This window comes from Zootoca vivipara, chromosome 10 (genome assembly GCF_963506605.1).
Source record: "Zootoca vivipara chromosome 10, rZooViv1.1, whole genome shotgun sequence".
Lineage (NCBI taxonomy): Eukaryota > Metazoa > Chordata > Lepidosauria > Squamata > Lacertidae > Zootoca > Zootoca vivipara.
The window spans coordinates 29,805,606-29,829,656 of record NC_083285.1 but is presented as its reverse complement, the minus strand read 5'-3'; positions in this window follow the sequence as shown (position 1 = coordinate 29,829,656).

Here is a 24,051-nt window from a genome sequence, read left to right as displayed (position 1 = left end):
GCAAAGATTCACTTCCTTGGACCAATGCCTTAAAATGATTTCATTTATCTTTATTAAGGTGCTAATTAAATTCCTGAAGAATGTGACCTGACTTGGTGGAGGTGCTTAGGTAACAAACAGGAGCTATGCTCTTTAGGGAAAAGGAGCAGGGAATATCATGAAATACAATTTACATGGAAAGTCAAAATGGAAATGAAAATGAAAACTATGAAGCTTGGTAGAGAAGACCCAAAGTAGATGTAAAGGGGACAGTCATGTCATGTTCTTCAAACTCATTCAGGCTACATTGGAACGGTTCTATCAACACTCTTGAGAATTCCACATTTCCTGGGTACTGCAAAGGCCCTTTTCAGAGACTGGCAGTGTTGGTTTTTTAAGCTGAGCTCTGTGGCTGTTCAGAATATTTTTTAGCATGAAGACTTTCCCTTACTAGCAATATATTTAAATGCATTTTGGGGCTCCTAGGAAACTTGCCACAATAGTATGGGAACTGAATCCCCGTGGTTTATTCCTACATCATCCCATTAAGAGTTGGAAGCCAAACCTATGTGACTGAGGACAATTGTATAGGACCTTCCTGTCTGGGAGGATCATAGCCATTGGATTGTATTCAATACTCCGCACACATAGCTCAACTGGTGCAATGAAACTTCCATTTCCTCTATTGTTCACACACAAAATCTTCTCTAAAGGGTCTCCCAACCCCATGCAGCTGATTTTGATAGTGTGTTGGGGGGGGGGGAGAGAAAGAAAGATGAATTCCCATTGCACACATTTTTTTTAAAGAATGCTCAAGGTATCTGTCAAGAACAGTAAACAATATAAAGGTAAACACACACAAAAACGCAAGGAAGAGTGCTGTTGGCTCAGCCATGTGGATATTCTAGGTTCCCAGAATGTTACTATGCAGCCACGGGAAGCAATTTTGTCCCAGTGATAACTCTGATGTACCTTGGATTAGGAAAAGATATTGCTCTCTGCTCTACCTGCCAGAATTAGGACATGTTTTTTTTTCTGGCTCAGAAGAGACTGCTGTGGTACTACAGCCAATTCATTGATTCAGGCTGGTTGCTAGTAACAGGTTTACACTGATTTTTATTTCACAGTTTACTGAAGCAAGTGGGTTGCTTGTTTTTTTAAAAAAATACAAAATGCAATTCAAGAGAACAAAAGTATGTTCTGGGGGCAAGACTTTCTTTTTCAACTCCTCTAGCTTTGCAAGTTCATGATTTCCCCCGGTAGCTACAGATTCACTTAGAACGTGTGGTAAGCTGTGTTGTGAGATGTTTTTTTTCTTTTTCGGTGTGTATGTGTGTGTGTGTTATTCTGTATGATACCCGAGTCCCTTCTAACCCTTTGGGTCCTGGATCCAGTAAGGGTAAAAATCCAATAGAGGACTCAATTTTTGAATTAGCCATGCAAGGGCCAAAGTTACTGCCTAAGTATGGTTGTTGTCTGACAAAAGAAGAGGCTCTGTGCTAGAGGGCAAATGGGTTCCCCCCCGACTTGTAGTGAGAAAGACAAAGGGCAGAGTTGTGTGAACTGGGCTAGAAGCAGGCAGAATCCAGGGAGTGAGCACCGTGCTTGATTTCTGCTTGATTCCAAGGCTTTGACTATGGGAGAAACAAGACCTTCTGTACGCACTTCCATCATAGGCTCAGGTTGTATATATGTATAAATAAACCATATATCATAAAGACACTACGGTTTCCACTCTCTCTCCTTCTGAAGAAAGCAAACTGACTGGAACCCCTGGGATCTCGTAACACTCAGAGATTGGGATGGCGTGTAACAGTATGTTCTGAGGCCAAGATCTTCTCTGGCCTCCTCTAAGCTTTGCAAGTTTGTGATTCTCTACACTGCAGCTACCAGATTTGTTTAGAATATTTTGATGGCTAAACAAGTGTTTGCTTTCAAACTCCCGTAGAACCTTTCCTTCTTATGAACTCTGCATATATTGCCACAGGTCTCTTAGCTTTCAAAATGCTTGTTTGGATAATTTAAATGATACCTTGGCAAATAAATATTTGACTGCTTAGAACAATATTATTTAATACATGGCATTCTACCTTCATAAAAGATTGGTATCTTATTCTGGGGTGACAAAGCCGATTTGTGTATTATAAGCAATGGTGTACAGTTGGCTTACTACTAAATCCCTAACAATGGTAATACACTTATTTCTAAGTATTTAATACCTGCTTTTGTCTCTTTACAAATATATTGCCTTTACAGTCTAATCTGAAAATCTTTTGGTATTCCAAATCCCATAATGACCAGATGGATTAGTTGTAATTTAGTTTAAACTCCTTCATCCTTCCATAATCTTTAATTTGTTATATAATTAGTGATTGAGAACTTTGTCATTTGATATGATTTACAAAATAATGCAAACAAACACATCTTGTTTTCCACCTTATCTTCAAAATTTCTTTATATCACTATCTAGATTCTAGTTTGCAAAAGCTGATTGGCGTCCGAGGCCCAGGCTCTCACTTGCAAACAAATGTCTAACTCCAAGACTAACTTGCTTTTGAGAAATCGTAGCCAACCCAGGATAAGGCTGCTGTGGCTTGCATCCAATTATCCAGCATTGGATAAAGTTGTTCTACTGTGAGCAATCTCTACTACCTGGCATCTATATTTCCATTGTCTACCATTGTGGTTAGGAACATGGGTGGCGCTGTGGTCTAAACCACTGAGCCTCTTGGGCTTGCCGATCAGAAGGTCAGTGGTTTGAATCCACACAATGGGGTGAGCTCCCATTGCTCTTTCCCAGCTCCTGCCAACCTAGTAGTTCGAAAGCATGCCAGTGCAAGTACCGCTGTGGCGGGAAGATAAATGGCATTTCTGTGTGCTCTGGTTTCCGTCACGGTGTTCTGTTGCGCCAGAAGCGGTTTAGTCATGCTGGCCACATGACCCAGAAAGCTGTCTGTGGACAAATACCAGCTCCCTCAGGCTGAAAGCAAGATGAGCACCACAACCCCATAGTCGCCTTTGACTGGACTTAACCATCCAGGGAAGACAGGAGTGCCTGGCGTGCTATGGTGCATGGGGTCACGAAGAGTCGGACACGACTAAACGACTAAACAACAACAAACCATCCAGGGGTCCTTTAACTTACCTTTAACCTTTACCTTACCATTGTGGTTGAAGGTGGTTGGGGTGGGGTTGGAGAAGTCTGCTCCCTGTCTGCGGATCCCTGTTTAATATCCACAAGTGATTCACTCTGTGCAATCCTATACACGTGTACTCAAAAATGAGTTCCACTGGGTCCAATGGGAATTACTCTTGAACAAGTGAATATAGAATTGCAGTCTAAGAAGTTGATGTTGGATGTGGATGGCACTTTGATCACATCCATGCCATATATTTAAAGCACATTTAACGCACTTGGCTTCCCTCCAAAGAGTCCTGGGAACTGTAGTTTGTTAAGGGTTCTAAGAATCATAGCTCTGTGAGTGCTAAAGCCATGTGCTTTAAATGTATAGCCTGGCTGTTAAAACAGAATGCCCATTAATGTTCTTCCCTGGATGCAAAGTGCAACTTGATTTCTTAGCCAAAACATTTTATTATTGTGGGAATGTACACAGGAAACACTCTGTGGGAAAATACACAGGAAACACTCTGTGGGAATGTACAAATGGAGTTCGCTGTGTAAGGCACAGGTTTATTGGGGGTAATCAATCAAGTGACCACTGGCGCCAGCCTGTCTGTTTACACATCTTCCTTGTTTGCATGAGTCATGTATAGGTTAAAAGGTTAATGTTTTTTACGAGGACAGAATCCTTAATAAAGGAGCTGAGGCTGAGAGGCAGTCAGCGCACTTCGCTCAGCACTCTGCTCATGCTCTCTATCTGAAACTCTCGACTCTCGTCTCATGATTTGCTCGCACCTAAGAGTCGGCTGGTTCTCCGACAAGTGGTGCCCCGTGTGAGGCTCAAAAGTTCTACGCCATTGTTGAAAGGACGCACGCCGTGGTCCTGCATCAGCTACTCACCCGCCCGGCAAGGGTTCAGACGTCTACCTCATCTCAGGATCCCCGGTGAGTTAGCTCCCAGCTGTTGCTTATCTTTCTCTTCCTGCATTTACAATGGGCTCTTCGCTTTCCGTGCCACAGAAACGTTTTCTTCAAGACTTAAAATACCTGCTGACTTCTAACAATCAGCATGCCTCAGAAGACGATCTCATTGCTTTTATTCATACTGCTTATGAGCATTGTCCATGGTTTCCGGAGGATGGAACTTGGGAATTAGATTTTTGGGACAAACTAGGTGAACATTTTCATGCTCATCCCAGCATTGGAGTACGTGTCTTAATTACGTGGGGAAAAATAAGAGCATGCTTGGCACTAGTCGTGCCAAAGAATATCTCTCTGGCAGCTGCTTCAAGCCTCCCCTCTGCACCGCCCGCATGCACGCCCCCCCCACTGAAGCCTTCTGTTTATCCAGCATTGCCTCCCCCCATGCCCCCTGGTCCGGACCCACCTAATTTAGCTCCGCCAGGAAAACAGCAACTCTCTTTGTCTGCCACCCCACCCCCTCCAGCCTATGTCTCTCAGGTTTTGCCTGCATTTCAAAGTACCATGCCCACTGTGAAGCAGGAGGGGGGGAATACTACAAAGCTCCAGGAATCTCTTAAAGCAGCAGCTCCTTTGCTGCCTTTTGAGTCTACTGTGATTGTGCCTGTGGGACCTGGGGGCGGGGCACCACGGCACGAGCAATTTGAACTCCGATACATCAAAGAATTGTATCAGTCAGTAAGAGACAATGGATTGCATTCCCCGTATACTCTTGGTCTCTTTGGCACTATTTTTCAACAGCAATTATTGCCAGAGGATATCAAATTACTGGCTAGAACAGTGCTCAAACCAAATCAAGTGATCATTTTTATGCAAAGTTGGACCTGGGCTTGTCAACGCCGAGTCCATGATATCCAAATATATTTGAATAATGCTACACTGGCAGCACATGCCAATGCCGTTGCAGCCTTGGCAGCAGGGGCACCCCCCCTCCCTCCCCCTGTTATGTTAACACCTGCAGACGTCCTGGATGGTCTCACAGGGTCTGGAAATTTTTTAACAACTGCGCAGCAATTGGCTCTGGATCCTCAGTACTGGGACGCCACAAGTTCAGCTGCCCAGGAGGCTTTGATGTCTGTTCCTCCTGAGAAGTTAGGAAAAGGGGGGCGATGGGGGAGCGTGCAGCAAGGACCCACTGAACCTTATGACGCTTTCATAAATAGACTGTACAATACCCTCAGACGCCAGGTTCAAGATACAGCAGCACAAGTAATTATCAGACAATTAGCCTTTGATAATGCCAATGATGACTGTAAACAATCTTTGCGCCCGCTGGTGGCTACACCTAATGTGGCAATAGCCGACATGTTAAAAGCCTGTCAATCAATCGGCTCTGAATCCCACACAGCAAAATTGCTTGCCGCTAAAGACATTCCTGAAACATGGGTGCACCAGCTGACAGAGGATCTCACCTCTGCAGGGCTTAAAATCGCCCCGGAAAAAATTCAACGCACCCTGCCTATCACATACCTGGAACACAAGGAAACGCAACAAGCAGCACCCCCCCTGATACTGCAGCTGCATTTTCCAGCTGTACTCTGGCTGGTGGATCTACAACTGCTGTTAGGACATTCGAATTGGGCAAAATCATACATAGACTTGCCAACGTGTGTACTATCACCTTTGTACAATGCCCTGAAAGGACATAAGCAACCGGCAGACATCATACTGGATATGGAATCAGCCCTGGCAACGATTAATCACCATTTGCAAAAATCTATGGTGGATCGCCTGGATTCCACAGGACTATTGTCATTGGCTGTTTTTGCCACAAAATTGCTGCCCACAGCTGTTTTCTACCGGCCTGCAGAATTTTCTGAGTCTCGCGTTTGTCTTGTTGAATGGCTACACCTGCCCCATGCACCACTGCAAAATGTCTATACTTCTCCAGCAGTTGTTATGGACGTTGTTATCAAGGGAAGACAATGTGCTGTGGCATTGATCTTTCTTTCCTCTGTCTCCTATTCCCTCCGTTCACTGTGCTCCCCCTCCCCTATCCCCTTTGCTCTCACCCTCTTCACAGATGGGACAAAGACGAGGGGGGTGGTTGTGTGGAGGGAGGAGGGGGCCTGGAAGACAAGATTTACAACGGAGCAGGAATCCGCTCAGCGTTCTGAATTGGCTGTGGTGATCTTGGCATTTGATCCATTTCAGAATGTGAAGTTTAACCTGACTGTTGATATTCAGTATGTCTCCAGATTTTTAACATTCTTGTCAGTGGCATACATTTCCCTGCTCTGGATGATGATTTTGTTGCAATTGTTTCTCTCTTTGCAGCGTCTGCTACAGGCTCGTAGCCACTCCTTTTTCGTGGCCCACCTGCGTTCTCATTCTAATCTGCCAGGATTTCTGGCACATGGCAATGCTGTAGCAGATGCTGCTTTGAAGCAAGAGCAGGTCTTTTCTTTGTTTTTTGACCCTCTGCTGAGCCATGCCACCTTTCATCAATCTGCCAAGGTTTTAGCCAAGTCTTTTCCAATACCAATTTCTCAGGCACGAGACGTTGTCTCGCAATGTTCTTCTTGTTCTAAAGCCCCTACCATGTTTCCTTTTGATGCTGCCAATCCCAGGGGGATTGCCCCTCTCTCAATTTGGCAAATGGATGTCACTCTCACCCCGTTGTTAGCCTCTTCTTTCAAGACTGCACCTCACGGTGGACACGTCTTTGAGCTTCATCTGGGCGACGCCCTTAAAAGGGGAGACAGCCAGGCACGTAATACAGCACACTCTGCGCTGTTTTTCGGTCATGGGAAAGCCTAGCAGCATCAAAACGGATAATGGCCCAGCGTACATTTCTAAGCGATTTTCTGATTTCTGTACATTGTGGAATGTGAAATTAACTCACGGTGTTCCTTTTAATTCTACAGGACAAGCAATTGTTGAGCGAGCACATTCAACTTTTAAATCTCTGCTTTTTAAGCAACTAAGTGGAAAGAACGCTCCTATTGTCGAAATTCCTAACATTGTGCATCAAGTGCTCTTTACTTTGAATCATCTTTTATACCCGCATAATAAGCAGCATACTCCTGCAGAATTACATTTTAGAAAAGAGGAGGAGCTGCCTCGCCCCCTTGTGTCTTTCAGGAAACTTCCGGATCCAGCATGGCGTGGCCCTGTACCGCTGATTACCTGGGGACGCGGATACGCCGCGGTAGATATCGATGGGGACCCTCTGTGGGTGCCAGCACGTTGTGTACGACCCTGGCGATCATCTACAGTTTCTTCTTCAGCCCAGTCGTCGCAGATCCCGCAGAGGGAGGAGGCAGACCTTTCTACACTCTTTCTGGAGGACAGCACCTGTCACCCGGTCTGAAACACCATGGCACCTGGCGGCATCGTGCTCTAAATATGGCTGCACTCCGTTAAGATCACCTTCCATTTATTCGATCTGCAAGCCATTATCGCTCTAGGCGTGCTGCCATTTTACAGAAGTATCAAAGACATGACTCTTATCATTCCATATGGAATAATAATACCTATGTACAGGATATTTCTCAGTTTGCGAAATTGCTTGACTGTTCTGATTGTTGGATTTGCTTACATATTCCCTCACAGTCAAGTCATTCAGGGGATATTACTGCATGGTATTCCTATTAATGATTCTTTTAGAATTAGTAATAATATGAGAGATAATCGTATTAGTTCACCCCCTGTTATATTATCATTATTAGAAGTAGCTCCACGATGTTTTCGTTTTAATCACGATAGTAGCAGATTTTTAGGTCCTTATCCTTATTGTAATTGGACTTATATATTAATGGTAGCTCTTGTTTTCTTAACGTCACTACCCAAAGAGGCAGGCCCAAGGTAACAATTAATAATGTTACCAGATACATGACATTTTACCAACAGGCTACATGCCGTGATTTTCATTCATGGTTTGATTGGATGAAGAAGAGTTGGAGATCCACATGCGTGTTACAATCAAATATGTGGCTTTTGTGTGGTAAGAAAGCATACAAAGAGATTCCCTCTGCTTTTTCAGGGACTTGCACTCTAGGGGTAGTGATACAACTGGTGTATAAGTTAGATGCTCTTCCTCACACCCGCTTGCGCAATAAACACGAAGTCAATCCCCCTTTTACACAATATACTGATACTCAGATAGCTCGTAGTATTTTGCCATTATTAGGAGTAGCAATGAATTATAGAGATTTGCATCACTTAGCTAACTGGACAGAGGCTTTGTTCAATGACACAGTTAAAGGCATGAAATTGATCAATACAGAATTACAGGATGTTATTTTAGCCTCGGAAAGAGGCGTATGTGCCTTAATACATAGTCATTGTTGCATGTATGTGCAAGATAATGGTCCTGACATTACTCATACTATACAAGAAATGGAGAACTTGGTGGCTGCACAGCCCTTGCAACCTGCCGTGGGTTTTGATCCATGGGAATGGCTGCTGTCTTGGTTGCCTAACGGTGCCTGGATCAGGAAAACACTTTTGACGGTTATAGGATTAGCCTGTGGCTTGGTTATGTTATGTTGCTGCATTCAATGTTTACCCTCCCTCTTTGGTCAATGTATGACCTGGTTTCAGGCTGCACACCTCTCCACTGGAATTTCACGTGGAGCCTTCATTGCGAGGTATCAGCGACTCCCTATCTGGCTTCCCACGTGTTAATTTACCCTGTTGCTTAAAAATAAACAGAAAGAGGTGATGTGGGAATGTACACAGGAAACACTCTGTGGGAAAATACACAGGAAACACTCTGTGGGAATGTACAAATGGAGTTCGCTGTGTAAGGCACAGGTTTATTGGGGGTAATCAATCAAGTGACCACTGGCGCCAGCCTGTCTGTTTACACATCTTCCTTGTTTGCATGAGTCATGTATAGGTTAAAAGGTTAATGTTTTTTACGAGGACAGAATCCTTAATAAAGGAGCTGAGGCTGAGAGGCAGTCAGCGCACTTCGCTCAGCACTCTGCTCATGCTCTCTATCTGAAACTCTCGACTCTCGTCTCATGATTTGCTCGCACCTAAGAGTCGGCTGGTTCTCCGACATATTATGTTGTCCTAAGATAATGTGGCGCTGTGGGTTAAACCACAGAGTCTAGGGCTTGCTGATCAGAAGGTCGGCGGTTCGAATCCCTGCAATGGGATTCGGCCTATAGAGCGAGATGAGCGCCGCAACCCCAGAGTCGGACACGACTGGACCTGATGGTCAGGGGCCCCTTTACCTTTACCTTTAAGATAATGTCAGCTCCATTACATATTGCTCATAGCAGTAGTGGAGCTTCATGCTGTGGCACCAGGGGCGGAGAGCAGGCAGGGGCGTGGGTGGCGAGCGTCCTGGGGGGCGTGGCACGTTGTGTTGCCTGCAGGGGCGTGGCACCCAGCACATCTTTGTCTTTTGAACTGCGATGGCATCTCACCGGGATCATGGTGCTGGGGGCAGTGCGGTCCCCCCGCCCTCTTCCTCCGCCAATGGCTCATAGTTCATAGTTTTTGTACATTGGTGGTCTCCCGGTAAATGTTACGTGGAGAAACAGAAGTTTATTCACTGTATCCGTAACTAAATGAAAATGCATCCCCCATAAAGGCAGGAGAGTAGCCTGGATCCCTCCTCTTGAGAGTTTAGCATCTTTGTCTTATGAACCAAGTGACATTTGTTGAAATAAATGCTTACCTGAAAGGTTGCAGATCATCACAGCCACATGAAAGGATGTGAAAAGATAATAATTATAATCTATGCGATCTTTCGCACAGCTGCAATAAATTAAACCACGCATGGATCTTTTTGTAAGTGCAGCCTAGCACCATGATCCTGGAAGCAAACTTATTGTGTGCTCAGGACTGGGGGCGAGGGAACAGTATATCACGTTTATATCAGGCAGATCTCTATTCAAACACTTCTGCCCTTGTGACAATGAGCATCATACCTTAAACAAAAGCTTTTTCTGAAGTCTTTGCTGTGAAATAGCTTTGATGTCTCTGTGAAAAATTCCATATGACTTTTAAAAAAAAATGTCTTCACCTATGGCCTGAGCAGCATTCTGAAGGCATAATCTGTGTTTCTAAGAACCATTGTTTCTATCAGGAGTGAGAAAAAAAGGAATCTCTGGCGGTCATGTAGAAGAGGAAAAAGGCACTAGAAAATGCGACCATTCAGTCATGTTTTTCTGTCTTAATCATTTCAGAAATCATAGAATTATAGAGTTGGAAGAAACCACAAGGGCCATCCAGTCCAACCCCCTGCCAAGCAGCAAACACCATCAAAGCATTCTTGACATAGGGCCTTCAAGCCTCCACTTAAAGACCTCCAAAGAAGGAGACTCCACCACACGCCTTGGCAGCAAATTCCACTGCCGAACAGCTCTTACTGTCAGGAAGTTCTTCCTAATGTTTAGGTGGAATCTTCTTTCTTGTAGTTTGAATCCATTGCTCCGTGTCCGCTTCTCTGGAGCAGCAGAAAACAACCTTTCTCCCTCCTCTATATGGCATCCTTTAATATATTTGAACATGGCTATCATATCACCCCTTAACCTTCTCTTCTCCAGGCTAAACATACCCAGCTCCCTAAGCCGTTCCTCATAAGGCATCATTTCCAGGCCTTTGACCATTTTGGTTGCCCTCCTCTAGACATGTTCCAGCTTGCCAGTATCCTTCTTGAACTGTGGTGCCCAGAACTGGACACAGTACTCCAGGTGAGGATACTTCCAAGTTTACTCTAAATGCTTCCAAGTTTACTCTAAATGCTGCAATAACACATTCAATAGCAGGGAAAGGGTAAAATAAGGTACTGATGTGCCACATTAAAGAAGGAGAGAAAACAAGAACTTGTTTATTCAACTGAGTACCAAATCCTTACATTTTCAACCCCCTCACAATATGTAAGCAGCTGTAGAATTCATGAGATAAATGTTATATGCCTCAGGGCTCATGCCAAAGCAACATGGCACGGGCGGGCAAATAAAATCTACTCTGGCTAAAGAATTTCTACAGTATAGCTGAAAGTGGTGTAGGAAGATATGAATCTGCTGTAAAATATTTGTTCCAGCATTGTCTGCTCTGAAGTCCCAACTGCACTACAGTCCAAACTGCACTATTCATGGGGAGTTCGGCGGCCATTTACTCCCCTAGCAACCGCCAAATTCCCCATGAAGGTCGGAGGGATGAAACAAGGGTCAGCCATTCCTGCAAGCGGAAGCGGAACTCTGCACTACACATTTAAAGTAATACAGTAGCACCTCGGCTTACGTTACCCTCGGGTAACGTAAACTTTGGGTTGCAAAAGGTGCAAACCCGGAAGTGTTTCGCCGTGCGCGCATGTGCAGAATCACTATATTGTGCCGTGCGCTTGCGCAGAAGCGGTTCCTCTGGTTGCGGAAACCTCGGGATCCGACTGGAGCTCTGGAACGGATCCTATCTGCAGCTGGAAGTACCACTGTATTATAGCAGTTTAAACATCAGAGGAGTTGGACCAGATGATGGTTCTGGTTGAGGACAGAATCAGCAGCTAGATTTACAGCGCAGCAGCTTTTTAAGCTTTTAAATTTAGTTTTACCCTTTTATTTGGTTTTAAATCAAACCACTTTGCGTCTTGGAAAAGCAGCAAGCAGCAGACAGAAGACTGCGTAGCTGTGTAGCTAACTGTAATCAACAGCGCTTATTGCTTGTTGGCTTTCCTGTGGAAGCTCTAGATGAATGTATTTTGTGTTCTTACTTTTGTATTTTTATGTTGCGAACCGCCCTGCAATCTTCGGGTGAAGGGTGGTATACAGATTTAATCAACAACTGTAATAAAAGTTATTAGCAGGTGCAGAAAACAATACAGTGAAGTCACATGCCTAATATTAATGAACAGGGAGCACCATCTTATTAGGACAACCGTTTGGTAGAATACAGAAATTGGGACTTTGGTGTGATAGCACCTGCCTCTTGAAAATCATTCCCATTACTGGAAAGAGGGATGTCGGCTCTGTTGTCTTTTCAGTGTCTGTTGAAGACCTTTCCTTTTTTCTTCTAAATTGAGCATTTTTTGTCCCAGTCTGCCTATGTATTGGACCTGAATTTTGTTTTTAAATTGCAAAACTGCTTTGGGATATTTTATGGGATGTGATGTAACAAACAAACAAACAAACAAACAAATAAACAAACAAAGGCTTTGTCTGAAAAGCCCTAGTCGAAGTCTACAGTACATCTGTAGTGATTGGAAGTGATGGGAAGTCTAAAGCCCACGTTGCCGCTTAGGACCATCTGTCTCTGAGCCCTTTGCCATTTTACTTTTAAGGTTTGCTGGGTTCTGGGAGATGATGGGTCTGGAATGGTTTCTAGTGACAATGTGTCAGCCAGCTGCTCCGTCTCTGACTCCTCCTCCTCTCCCATTATTTCCCAACTTTCCCCTCTTCTTCCTCAGAGCTGTGACCTCCCTCAAACCCCTGTTGTAATTCAGAACTGTATTCTTCTTCTCTGGAAGGGTCAGGCTGAGGAGGTGGTCTCCACCATTCCTCCTCTGTCCAGTCCCTGACAGAGGCATGGGGGCAAGGGGTGCTGCTGTTTGAGAAGCGCATGTGGTCAGAGTCCCCATAGACCAGGGGTGGCCAACTCCAAAGAGACTGCGATCTACTCACAGAGTTAAAAACTGGCAGTGATCAACCCCCTTTTGGGGGGGGTTTCAGGTCAAAGTTGTTAAGCTTTCTTTAGGGAGGAGGAAAGCCCGTTGTTGAGATTTTTTAGGAAGGAGGAAGGCCATTTTTAGGGGTTCAGGTCAGAGTTGTTGAGCTTTTCTGAGGTGGGAGGAAAGCCCTCTTTTGGGGGGGGGTGAAGGGCTAAAATGTTGAGCATTTTTTAGGGGAGCCAAAGTTGTTGAGCTTTTTTAGGGGAACCAGTGATCTACCAGTGATCTACCAAAATGTCCAGTGATCTACCGGTAGATCACGATCTACCTGTTGGACGTGCCTGCCATAGACCAATGAAAGAGTCCTATGGTTCCATGGTACAGTCAACTCACCACTTAAGCATGTTTAACTTGTGCAAATACAAACCATTTACATATAGAACACTTTTATATCCTGATCCTATACCAGGCATCCCCAAACTGCGGCCCTCCAGATGTTTTGGCCTACAGCTCCCATGATCCCTAGCTAACAGGACCAGTGGTCAGGGATAATGGGAATTGTAGTCCAAAACATATGGAGGGCCGAAGTTTGGGGATGCCTGTCCTATACCTTTCTGTGACTGTTTCAGTAAAACAGTGTGTTGTGCTGCCTACAATAATATTCTTGTGCAGTAGAAAACAAGCAGAGCTGGATAACTTCACCCCACTTGACTTTAAAACCAAACAGAAATCACTAGAGCCTTTTACTCTTGAACTTTACAAGAGTTTCCTTTTTATACTGAGGCAAAAACATTATTTATTCAGTTTCAGGGGGAAGCTGAGTCAGTCCATTGTAGCAAAAGCAACAAAGAGTATGTCACCTACTTGGAATGAACTAGTTTAGTATACCTAGGCTTACTGAATTAATTCAAAAAATCTCTGAACTATACCTCAAAGTATTTCCCATAATTGCTGAATGAACTGAACATGAATTAAGTTCATTTTGGGGAAGAAATTTGATTTCTAGGTGATCTTTAGGTTCTTTCTCTTTACAAAGTTTCTAAACTCTTTGTGGTTTAAGCTTAAAGATCACAAATGTTGGGGGGAATAAATAAATAATTCACATTCCACTGTGTGTGTTATTATGTTTCTTGGTCTTCTTCAGTACATTTTATATGGCAGAGGATTATTTGGATGAACTTAAATTGAACTGAGCTGAACCTGAACCAAACTCAATTTCTTTGCAAATGGACAAACAAGAACTTGAGTTTTTTTTCTTCCTTTTTGGACATGAGAACTAGTTCCTTTTTAAAACGGATCTTTCCAAGCTCGGCTAACATTTATTATGGTAGAATCATAGAATCATAGAGTTGGAAGAGACCACAAGGGCCATCCAGTCCAACCCCCTGCCAAGCAGGAAACACCATCAAAGCATTCCTGACAGATGGCTGTCAAGCCTCTGCTTAAAGACCTCCAAAGAAGGAGACTCCACCACACTCCTTGGCAGCAAATTCCACTGCCGAACAGCTCTTACTGTCAGGAAGTTCTTCCTAATGTTTAGGTGGAATTTTCTTTCTTGTAGTTTGAATCCGTTGCTCCGTGTCCGCTTCTCTGGAGCAGCAGAAAACAACCGTTCTCCCTCCTCTATATGACATCCTTTTATATATTTGAACATGGTTATCATATCACCCCTTAACCTTCTCTTCTCCAGGCTAAACATACCCAGCTCCCTAAGCTGTTCCTCATAAGGCATCGTTTCCAGGCCTTTAACCATTTTGGTTGCCCTCTTCTGGACACGTTCCAGCTTATCAGTATCCTTCTTGAACTGTGGTGCCCAGAACTGGACACAATACTCCAGGTGAGGTCTGACCAGAGCAGAATACAGTGGTACTATTACTTCCCTTGATCTAGATGCTATACTCCTATTGATGCAGCCCAGAATTGCATTGGCTTTTTTAGCTGCTGCATCACACTGCTGACTCATGTCAAGTTTGTGGTCAACCAAAACTCCTAGATCCTTTTCACATGTACTGCTCTCAAGCCAGGTGTCTCCCATCCTGTATTTGTGCCTTTCATTTTTTTTGCCCAAGTGTAGTACTTTACATTTCTCCTTGTTAAAATTCATCTTGTTTGCTTTGGCCCAGTTGTCTAATCTGTTCAGGTCATTTTGAAGTGTGATCCTGTCCTCTGGGGTATTAGCCACCCCTCCCAATTTGGTGTCATCTGCAAACTTGCTTAGGATGTCCTCAAGCCCATCATCCAAGTCATTGATAAAGATGTTGAACAAGACTGGGCCCAAGACAGAACCCTGTGGCACCCCACTAGTCACTACTCTCCAGGATGAGGAGGAGCCATTGATGAGCACCCTTTGGGTTCGGTCAGTAAGCCAGCTACAAATCCACTGAATGGTAGCATTGTCTAGCCCACATTTTACCAGCTTCTTTACAAGAATACCATGGGGCACTTTGTCAAAGGCCTTGCTGAAATCAAGATAAGCTACATCCACAGCGTTCCCTTCATCTACCAGGCTTGTAATTCTGTCAAAAAATGAGATCAGATTAGTCTGACATGACTTATTTTTCAGGAACCCATGCTGACTTTTAGTGATCACAGAGTTTCTTTCTAGGTGCTCACAGACTGTTTGCTTAATGATCTGCTCTAGAATCTTTCCTGGTATTGATGTCAGGCTGACTGGGCGGTAATTGTTTGGGTCCTCTCTTTTCCCCTTTTTGAAAATAGGGACAACATTTGCCCTCCTCCAGTCTGCTGGAACTTCGCCTGTTCTCCAGGAATTTTCAAAGATTATTGCCAGTGGTTCTGAAATCACCTCTGCCAGTTCTTTTAATACTCTTGGATGTAGTTCATCTGGCCCTGGAGACTTGAATACATCTAAACTAGCCAAGTATTCTTGTACTACCTCCTTACTTATTCTGGGCTGTGTTTCCCCTGCTGAATCATCTGCTCCATATTCTTCAGGTCGGGCGTTTTTTTCTTTCTTGGAGAAGACTGAGGCAAAGAAGGCATTGAGGAGTTCTGCCCTTTCTCTGTCCCCTGTTTGCATTTCACCATCTTCTCCTCTGAGTGACCCCACTGTTTCCTTGTTTTTCCTTTTGCTACGGACATACCCATAAAAGCCCTTTTTGTTGCTTTTAACCTCTCTGGCGAGCCTGAGTTCATTCTGTGCTTTAGCTTTTCTGACTTTGTCTCTACACGTGCTGGCTATATGTTTGAATTCCTCTCTGGAGATTTCCCCCCTTTTCCATTTTTTGTACATATCCCTTTTAAATCTTAACTCAGTCAAAAGTTCTTTAGATAGCCAGCCTGGCTTCTTTAGGCACCTTCCATGTTTCCGTCTCATTGGTATTGCCTGAAGTTGTGCTTTTAATATCTCCCTTTTAACAAACTCCCAACCATCATGAACTCCCTTCCCTTTTAGTATTACTGTCCATGGGATTTCACCCAGCGTTTCCCTAAGTTTTCTGAAGTCGGCTTTCTTAAAGTCTAGAATTTGGACCTTAGTATGCTTGGTTGCTCCTTTCCGCTGGATAATAAACTCCAGAAGAGCATGGTCACTCCCACCTAATGATCCTGCCACTTCTACCCCACTAACCAAGTCATCACTATTGGTTAGGACCAGATCTAAAATGGCTGATCCTCTTGTTGCTTCTCCCACTTTCTGGACAATGAAGTTGTCTGCAAGGCCAGTGAGGAATCTGTTCGACCTTATGCTCTTGGCTGAGTTTGACATCCAACAAATATCAGGATAGTTGAAATCCCCCATTACTACTATCTCACTTCCTTTGGAATGCTTGGCCATCTGTTCCAGGAAGGCATCATCTGTGTCCTCAGTTTGGCTTGGGGATCTATAGTAAACTCCCACAATGAGATCACTGTTGTTTTTCTCTCCCTTAATTTTGACCCAGATACTCTCAATTTGGCTTTGAAGTTTTAAATCCTGGATCTCTTCACAGGTATACATATCCCTAACATATAAAGCTACTCCTCCTCCTTTCCTGTTTGGTCTATTTCTCTTAAATAGATTGTATCCCTCTATTACTACATTCCAGTCATGAGACTCATCCCACCAGGTTTCAGTGATGCCTATTATGTCATATTTAGTTTGCTGTACCAAGAGCTCAAGTTCATCTTGTTTATTTCCCATGCTCTGTGCATTAGTATACAGACATTGAAGACCGTTGATCATTCCCCCATGTCTCTTATTTAAGGATATTTTCGTCCCACCACTAGGTCTGCATGCTGCTTGCTCCATTTGGTCCTTGACATTCGGATGATCATCTTCAGCATTTGATAGACTCCTACCTTCAGGACCACTGTCTCCCTCCCCCACATAAGTCAGTTTAAAGCCCTCCTGATGAGGTTTTTGAGTTTCGTGGCAAAAACATTCCTCCCAACTTTTGTGAGGTGCAGTCCATCACTTGCCAGAAGTCCATCTTCAAGAAACTGCAGACCGTGATCTAGGAATCCAAACCGTTCCTGTTTGCACCATTTGCGAAGCCAGTTGTTCACTTCCCCTATTTTTCCCTCTCTCCCTGGGCCATGTCGTTGGTTCCCACATGCACCAAAAGGAAGGGGTATTTGTCGGTGGGTTTTATGATTCCTTGCAGCCGTTCTGTTACATCTTTGATCTTGGCCCCAGGTAGACAGCACACCTCTCGAGACATCTTGTCAGGCCCACAGATTACTGCTTCTGTACCCCTCAGTAGGGAATCCCCAATCACCACTACTCGCCTCTTCATAGGCTTGGTTGGGATTCTTCCATGTGCTGTCCCTTCCAAGGTTACCTGCATATTCCCAGAGGACTGACTTGGTTGCTCGTCTTCATATTCCTCATCAACTGTGATGAGGGAGAGATCCTCAGGTGGAGTCTGTTTCTCGTCTTCCATGAGCACTTCAAGCTCTTCCTGACTCACACTTCTAGGTGAAAGGTCACAGCCAGAAACAAACACCCACACAAGCCTGAACAGTCACCCAAATCCAAGAGGCAGCAGCCCTTCTGCTCCTTCCTCAGTCGCTGCACTCCAAGCTCTGACTAGCTCCGCCCACAGCTAATCACCTGAACTTCCTGACTCACACTTCTAGGTGAAAGGTCACAGCCAGAAACAAACAAGGTCACAGCCAGAAACAAACACCCACACAAGCCTGAACAGTCACCCAAATCCAAGAGGCAGCAGCCCTTCTGCTCCTTCCTCAGTCGCTGCACTCCAAGCTCTGACTAGCTCCGCCCACAGCTAATCACCTGAACTTCCTGACTCACACTTCTAGGTGAAAGGTCACAGCCAGAAACAGACAAGGTCACAGCCAGAAACAAACACCCTCACAAGCCTAAACAGTCACCCAAATCCAAGAGGCAGCAGCCCTTCTGCTCCTTCCTCAGTCGCTGCACTCCAAGCTCTGACTAGCTCCGCCCACAGCTAATCACCTGAACTTCCTGACTCACACTTCTAGGTGAAAGGTCACAGCCAGAAACAAACAAGGTCACAGCCAGAAACAAACACCCACACAAGCCTGAACAGTCACCCAAATCCAAGAGGCAGCAGCCCTTCTGCTCCTTCCTCAGTCGCTGCACTCCAAGCTCTGACTAGCTCCGCCCACAGCTAATCACCTGAACTTCCTGACTCACACTTCTAGGTGAAAGGTCACAGCCAGAAACAAACAAGGTCACAGCCAGAAACAAACACCCACACAAGCCTGAACAGTCACCCAAATCCAAGAGGCAGCAGCCCTTCTGCTCCTTCCTCAGTCGCTGCACTCCAAGCTCTGACTAGCTCCGCCCACAGCTAATCACCTGAACTTCCTGACTCACACTTCTAGGTGAAAGGTCACAGCCAGAAACAAACAAGGTCACAGCCAGAAACAAACACCCTCACAAGCCTAAACAGTCACCCAAATCCAAGAGGCAGCAGCCCTTCTGCTCCTTCCTCAGTCGCTGCACTCCAAGCTCTGACTAGCTCCGCCCACAGCTAATCACCTGAACTTCCTGACTCACACTTCTAGGTGAAAGGTCACAGCCAGAAACAAACAAGGTCACAGCCAGAAACAAACACCCACACAAGCCTGAACAGTCACCCAAATCCAAGAGGCAGCAGCCCTTCTGCTCCTTCCTCAGTCGCTGCACTCCAAGCTCTGACTAGCTCCGCCCACAGCTAATCACCTGAACTTCCTGACTCACACTTCTAGGTGAAAGGTCACAGCCAGAAACAAACAAGGTCACAGCCAGAAACAAACACCCACACAAGCCTGAACAGTCACCCAAATCCAAGAGGCAGCAGCCCTTGGATTTGAAGTATACAGTCCACTTCATCAGATAAGTGTTTGTATATTTATAACATGGCAATGTTTTTTGTGCTGTGTACAATTAAAAAAAGACTTTATACGCTCTGTGTGGGCATATATCTCTATATCTATCTATCTATCTATCTATCTATCTATCTATCTATCTATCAACATATACACACCCTAAAGGAGAGAACTCACTGCATCCCAAAAATTAAAAACCAATTTGAAAAAAAAATAGATACCCAGACTACATATTTTGTTTAAAAGTTTTGGGTAAACAAAAATACTTTTGAGTGGCACACAAAAGACCACACAGCAAGCACCAGGGAAGCTTCTCAGGGAAAGCCATTCCATAACCGGTATGCCAATACCAAAAAGGCCCTCTTCATGGTAGCTGCACACCTCACTTCATTTAACAGGAGCAAACATCTTGTCCAAAGAGGATCTTGATATTCACATACGGGAGAAGAATGTGTTTTGGGGAGCCTTGTCACAATCCACTTAATGGCTTTCATGGCTGCTGCGATGCGAAGATGGACTTCTTAGTCTGATTTAATGCTCTGCGTTCCAGAGCACAGACTTGGATTCTTCAGTTTGAAGTGTATTTTGCTTCTGCTCAGCTCTCATGAGGTAGGCCTATTAATTATTGTATTACAGGTAGGTTGGGGGTGGCGGCTATGATACACTTTTTAAATTATTTTTATGATGCTTTTATAGTAAACTGCTTTGAGGGCCTTTGCAGCTGAAACGAGACAATAAACCTAACCAGGTGAATGAAATTATGAGTTTCCCAAGGCCACCAAATGAGTTAATTGCTGAATATCACACACAGTCATATTTACACATTAGATAAATATGTCTTGCTAGTTTAACAGTGGACACCTTGACATCTAGGGGATTCATTAAGATTAGGAAAAATTATGGTAGATAATTTAAGTTATTGTATCCCGAGGAGTACTTTGCATGCTTTCAGATTTGTGCACCCTAGTAAAGTCGTGTAAAGGACCATTTCCGTTTTCAAAGCATTTTCCCTGCTCCAGGGTACGAAGGTAGGAGTCCTCTGGAGCAAAAGGGAGAGTCATAAATTTGAAGCTTTATGAGAAAAGCATGAAGGCAGTGGAATAGATTTATGGAATATCTTATGATATCAGGATACCTTATGGCTCTTCAGCCTGTATTTTCTTCCATAAATTCACAGCTCATTATTTATCGAAATTACCAAGGGTTGGTTCCATAGAGGGACTTGGTTAAAAAAAAAAACCCAAAAAACCTCTCCTACAGTCTCCATTGCATCTCTCCTATCTTATGCTAGTCTATTTCATCTATTTTAAGGAGCTGATTTAAAGTTCCTCACATCATTCCCGTGACCAAATTGGAGGCTCTTCATATCTTCATAGCTACCTTATTCCGGCTGCTGTGTCTGAGGCCTAGACATTTTTTCTCTTTAGGGGGTATGTAAGGACATGGCAGATGGATACTGTTATGTACTAAGCTTGGATCCTAGAACAATAGGCAAGTAGGATCCTAGAATGCAACAACTGTTTGGCTTGCAGGAGAAGACCAATCAGGCTCCAGGAAGAAGCTAATCAGCCTATTAGGCTGGTACAACAACTGATTGGCCTGTAGGAAAAGACCAATCAGGCTCCAGGAGGAAGCAGAATCAGCCAATCAGACGGTAATCATTGTGTAAATAATGTATGGTATATAAATAGGTTTGGGGGGCATTTGATTCACTGTTTTACAAGCTGCAATAAAGAGCATGAAGTCACTACAGGACTCCGAGTATATTTCAGATACAATGGTGATTTAAATGTTTCTTGCAAAGTTCTTGCTATGTCATACCTGCCAAGTCCGGGTCGTAAATATCCGGGATCGGCAGCGCGCGCATGACCGGAAGTTGCGTGACGCAACTTCCAGTAGCGCTTTGCCCTTCTATGGGCATCAGAAAATGGCGGCGCCAGCGCCGGAAGTCGCTTCCGCGCATGACCGGAAACACGTAAAAGCGACTTCCGGCGCCAGCGCCGCCATTTTCTGATGCCCATAGAAGGGCAAAGCGCCACCGGAAGTCGCGTCACGCAACTTCCGGTCATGCGCGGAAGCGACTGCCGGCGCCGGCGCCGCCATTTTCTGGTGCCCATAGAAGGGCAAGCGGCACCAGAAAAATGGCCGGGTAATTCTCCTCCACTCATAGCTGCCAAGTATCCCGATTTAAGGGACAATACCGGGATTTTTCGCTAAACGGGAGACCGCCGGGAAACGGTAAGAAAAAAGGGGTTTTCCCGGCGGATACGGGATACCTGGCAGCTATGTGCTATGTGCATATTGATAGCCTATCAAATATATACTGCCTAAGACAATAGGTAAAGGAACTAAAATGAATTACAGTCATACCTCGGTTTAAGTAAGCTTCGGTTTGAGTACTTTCAGTTTAAGTACTCCGCGGACCTGTCTGGAACGGATTAATCCACTTTCCATTACTTTCAATGGGAAAGTTCGCTTCAGGTTAAGTACGCTTCAGGTTAAGTACAGACTTCTGGAACCAATTGTGTACTTAAACCGAGGTACCACTGTAATAATATAAATCTTTTCATCTGTTAACTGGAAATTACCATTTACACAGGGGCTTGGCTGAAATTTGGAGCTGTAATTCTAATCTGTCCTCCAAGTGTGTGCATTGTTTCAACTGTCCTTTTTCAAAAGCCTTTTCAAATGTTATACCTGAAGGAAACGAATGTGTACAGGGCAGAGGGGTGGCATCATAGCATACGTGTAGCCTATGCAACTTGGTGTCTGCTTATTAAGAGAGTTTGTGTACATACAAGTATATATGCATAGGTTCTCCACATTCAATTGCTAGGTCTGCAAAGCCAGGACAGAGTTCCCGATTGTGAGAAGAGTGCCATATGCTGGATGCATAGCCTCTATTGCAACCTTAAAACAAATGAGTTGCATTCAGTGAAGTCACACTAGTAGAAGAGACCCATTATAATCAATGCCCTTAAGTTCACCATGACTAACTCAAACCCACTGATTTCAATGGCACTACTCAATTAATGTAGGTTGTGGTGGGCCTGGCCACAGAGACATCCTTCCCATAGGAGCTATTGGCTCGTTGCGCCAGGGTGCTAGCCTCTCAGGGGCGCCCCAGCATTGGCGGGGTGCAATGAGCCACTAAGCCCTATGGCTCCTCCGCCACCGCCTCCTCCTCTCCCTCGGCCATGGGAATCCCTTGCCCACCGAGCCACTGTCGCCTGAGGGAGCGGCGGGAGCGTTGGTGGCGGGAGCGGCTCCCGAGGGGCCTCCTCCACATCACCAGTGCCCGCGGTGCCGTGGCAACCGCCTCCTGCTCCTTGGGCCACTGGGCAGCAGCGAGAGCTCCGGCAGTGGGCTGTAGTCAGGCAGGCCCAACGGCGGCCTCCACCCCAGGCTAAATTTTGGGAAAGGGAGGGGGCGCCGGAGGGACCTTTGTGCCACGGCGCTGGATGTGCTTAAGATGGCCCTGCCTGGCCACCACAATGATGTCCATGCAGGTTCAATTTCTTCTTGGTTTACTGTTCAAAAAGGGCTTTGGTCAAGTATGTTGGGCAAGGTTCATACAACCAGATGGTGTCATCTGCCACACATATTACCTTTCCAAAAGGAGCAATGCCATCCCATTTGTAATGCTGGCTAGGCTGGAGGATGGGTGTGAATCTGCTCAGTGCAGGCACTGCTAGACTTCACTTGGTCAATCCTTTTGCAGCTCATTGCTACATGCAAGGAAAAGGAAACATTGAAGTTTATTGGATGCACATGACTGTATTTGTGGTTACTTGCATCATGAGATTGAGTTTTATTATAAAATAAAAAATAGAAAGTACCTACACTGAAATTTAATAATTCAAGACTGGTATGTTGACAAATCTCACCCTCTTCATTTTCTCCCCAGCTCTTTCCTAAACGAATAGCTTCATGTTTACAGAGAACGTATTAGTGTCCTTACTGAATTTTCATTGTGCATAGAGACAGATAAAGAAGATAATCTCAACACTGTGCCATGGAAATTCAATGTGATGCAAGCAATCTCTTTTCTGCTCATGTCTGCAGTGCAAATCATTTGAAATGTTTAATCTAGTGAAGCGGTTGCATTCTTTGGGGTCAGGGATTGATTAAACTGAATGGAAACAAGCATTTGCCCTTCACACGCTTTGTAATAAACAGCAAACTGATATTTGGAATTAAAGCATTAAAGGCAATTCCTATCATGGCACATGAGTTGGACCTTATAGGTCACAGCTGTACCAAAATTTATTTTAGTATATTATGCAGATAAGATTTGTTACATGAATATCTGTTTTCATGACAGTCTGTGAAGAACCCCTCCACTCCTTCTTTATTTATTGTTATGGATTAGTGTCTCACACTTAAGCTTTTCCTTAGCTATGACCTACCATTTTTTTTCTTATTAATTTGTTACTGCTGCCACCATGATTCTCAAAACCATCTATTTTCTGTTTCAGTCTATCCATCAGTAGCCATGGTTAAGCACAGGACAAAACAACACAGAGATCCAGACAGAAGGCAAAAACAAAATAATCATATTATATTTAAAAGTTATTGATCTAAATGTAATTATTAATATAAACAGATGGTGATGTTTGTAGGTATGCCTCACTTTGTTACAGTTGCTTTGAATAAGAGTGTTTACACTATACGGTTACTGTCCCTTTAAACAAATACAATACAGCAGTACAGCAAATACAATACAGCAAACACAACTCTCAACTTACATGGGGGTTATATTCCAGGGATAGTTCATAAAGCCAAAATCTGCTTATAGTCAAAGTACGCCCTCCCTGCACCTCTGAATGCTCTCCCATGGTGAGTGTAGTGGCAAAAGGGGATTGCCAGTTCTGTCCACCCCTGGATGCCTGCCCATTTTTAAAATCTTTTCAGGCACATAAAGCTGAATTTGCACATGTTAAATGCACTAAAGCTGTGAGTCGCCTGTATACCATTAGTCTCAACAGAAGAGGATAGTTATGAGTGCCTCCCCCTACTCAAACCTACAACCCAACTTGGCTATATCGCTCCTTCTCAACCAGCATTCATCAACCAAGCACTGAAAACTATACTTGGAGTCTTCACT